We start from the raw sequence: 2,563 nt of genomic DNA on the forward strand, positions 1-2,563 counted from the left end.
TTTTTTCCTCCTTCAACAACCCTACCCTACAGTACATAGGGCTAGCCTTATGAACAAGCCAAGCAGGTAGCATCTGCAATCACATTCGTTTTTCTGGTTAATATGTCGCCTGTTTTACTCACTGAGTTTGCAGCCACTAAGCCCCCTCCCCAGATGTTTTTCATCCACAGTATTGTCTAATACAGGAATGCTTTACCTTTTGTAATCAAGGGTCCCTTTGGCAGTCTGGTGAAGCCTATGAATCCCTTCTCAGAACAATATTTTTAAATGCATAAAATAAAATACATAGGATTACAAAAGAAATCAATTTTATTGAAACACAATTACCAAAATATTTTTAAAAACCAAAGTTTAAGGACCATGGACCAAGAACCCCTTGTCTCTTCCCATTCCCGTCTTGCACTTAGGATGTTGACTTTTCTGAATCTGTGAAAAGCAAAGCCAAAAGTCATTTTCCAGACAGTCAAAGTCTCTTCAGCTTCGTGTCTACTTATCCGACCCTGAGAAAGGAGAATGAATGGACCAGATGAACCTCACGTGCCATGCAATAAGTTCAAATCAAAATGATAAAAACCTAGTTCTCAACACCAACAGCACTGGACTTGGAATCGGATGAAGGAGGAGATAGTGAGGATATTGTCAGAGGGATGTTAGATGGGGAGAATAACCTCAATTTTTTAGGAAAGTATGAAGTGAGGTCCTCAGATAAAGAGGAAAGGGGTCAGAGTGCCACGGGAAACTAGAAGAGGGAAGAGAAAATTTGAAACAGCTCCCGTAGTGAGTGGAATATGGAATGATTATGAGAAAGAAAATGACTGCCCTTGTGTAGTGAAGGCTCAGTCGAGTTTAAATAAGCCAGAGAAGGGGCACCTAGGTGGTGCAGTGAGTAGAGCACCCAGCCTGGAGTCAGGGGGACCTGAATTCAAATCAGGCCTTATACACTTGACATACTTACTAGCTGTGTGACCTTGGGCAAGTCATTTAACCCCAATTGCCCTGCCTTCCCCCTCAAAAAAAAAATAAGCCAGGGAAGCCAGCAGAGCCAATGGATTTTCCCTAGGGTATAAGGAGTTTCCCAGACATTGATTTTTCATTTGCCAATAATAGTGTTTAAAACTGGGGAACCCTGAACCCCAGAGCTTCTGATAGTTATTGGGCAAAATGGCATTTCCTGGATGTTAAGTAATCAACAAACATTTGTTAAGCACCTACTATGTGTCGAGCACTGTGCTAAGTGCTGGGGATACAAAAAGAGGCAAAAGATAGCCCCTTCCCTCAGAGAACTTATAGTCTAATGGGGGGAGACAACATGCAGACAAATATATACAAAACATGCTACAAACAGGATAACTAGGAAATAATTAAAAGGGGGAAAGCATTGGGGATTAAGAGGGTTTAAGGAAGGCTTCCTATAGAAGGCAGAATTTTCATTGAGACTTAAAGAAAGGCAGGTAGGTTAGTAGTTGGAGCAGAGGAGGGACAGTGAGCATTCCAGGCATGAGGAAACAGCCAGATCTAACCAACAGAAAGGAAAAACTGGGAAATGTACTGTCACAGGGTGAGGTCTCTTACTGCTGGAGCCTTCGGTGAACCTGGAAGAGTGGCTGAAAAGAAAGGCTAATCCTAAATGGTATTCTCTTGCCTGGAGGACTCTGGTCTCCTACCATCTATCTGAGAGGTGGCAAGTCTCAGAGGTTGAAGCCCCAAGAGAACAAAACTGGGGAGGCTTCAATCAGTCCTAGGGTGAGAGGCCCTATTCTCTCTAGAAAAGCATAAGGATAGGTGATTCAAGCCAGCGTGGAATAGTGAATAAAGTGCTGAACTTGGAGTCAGAGAGACCCAGGTTCAAATCCTGTCTCAGAATTGGACCCTAGTATTGGACCCTGAACAAGATATTTAATTTCTCTGGGCCTCAGTTTCCCCATCTGGAAAATGAAGGGGTTGGGCTCAATGTCAATTCTAAAGTTCCTGCCAGTTCTAAATTTACAATTTTTAGATTGCTGGAGATATGAGAAATTATAAGCATACCTTGGAGATATTGCAGGTTCAGGTTCCAGACCACCATAATAAAGCAAATAGCGCCATAAAGTTAGTCACATGAATTTTTTGGTTTCACAGTGCATATAAAAATTATGCTTATACTATGCTATTAAGTGTGCAATGGGTATTATGTCTAAAATAAATGTACATGCCGTAATTAAAAAATACTTTACTGCTAAAAAATATGCTTAACCATCGTCTGAGCCTTCAGGGAGTCATAATCTTGGTGGTGGAGGGTCTTGCCTTGATATTGATGGTTGACCCTTCTTCCTCATACCTCTGGCAGTGAGGGTGGTAGTTTCATTAGTCACCTTATTAACAATAGCTAGAATTTATATAATACTTCAAGTTTGAAAAGTGTTTTACAAATATTATCTAATTTTACCCTCAAAAACCCTGGGAAGTAGATGCTATTATTATCCCTACTTAACAGACGAAAAAACTGAGACAGAGAGAAGGTTAAGTGACTTGACCAGTCATACAGCTAATAAGTGTCCAAGGCAAGATTTGAACTCAGATCTTC

This window comes from Trichosurus vulpecula, chromosome 9 (assembly GCF_011100635.1).
Source record: "Trichosurus vulpecula isolate mTriVul1 chromosome 9, mTriVul1.pri, whole genome shotgun sequence".
Taxonomy (NCBI): domain Eukaryota; kingdom Metazoa; phylum Chordata; class Mammalia; order Diprotodontia; family Phalangeridae; genus Trichosurus; species Trichosurus vulpecula.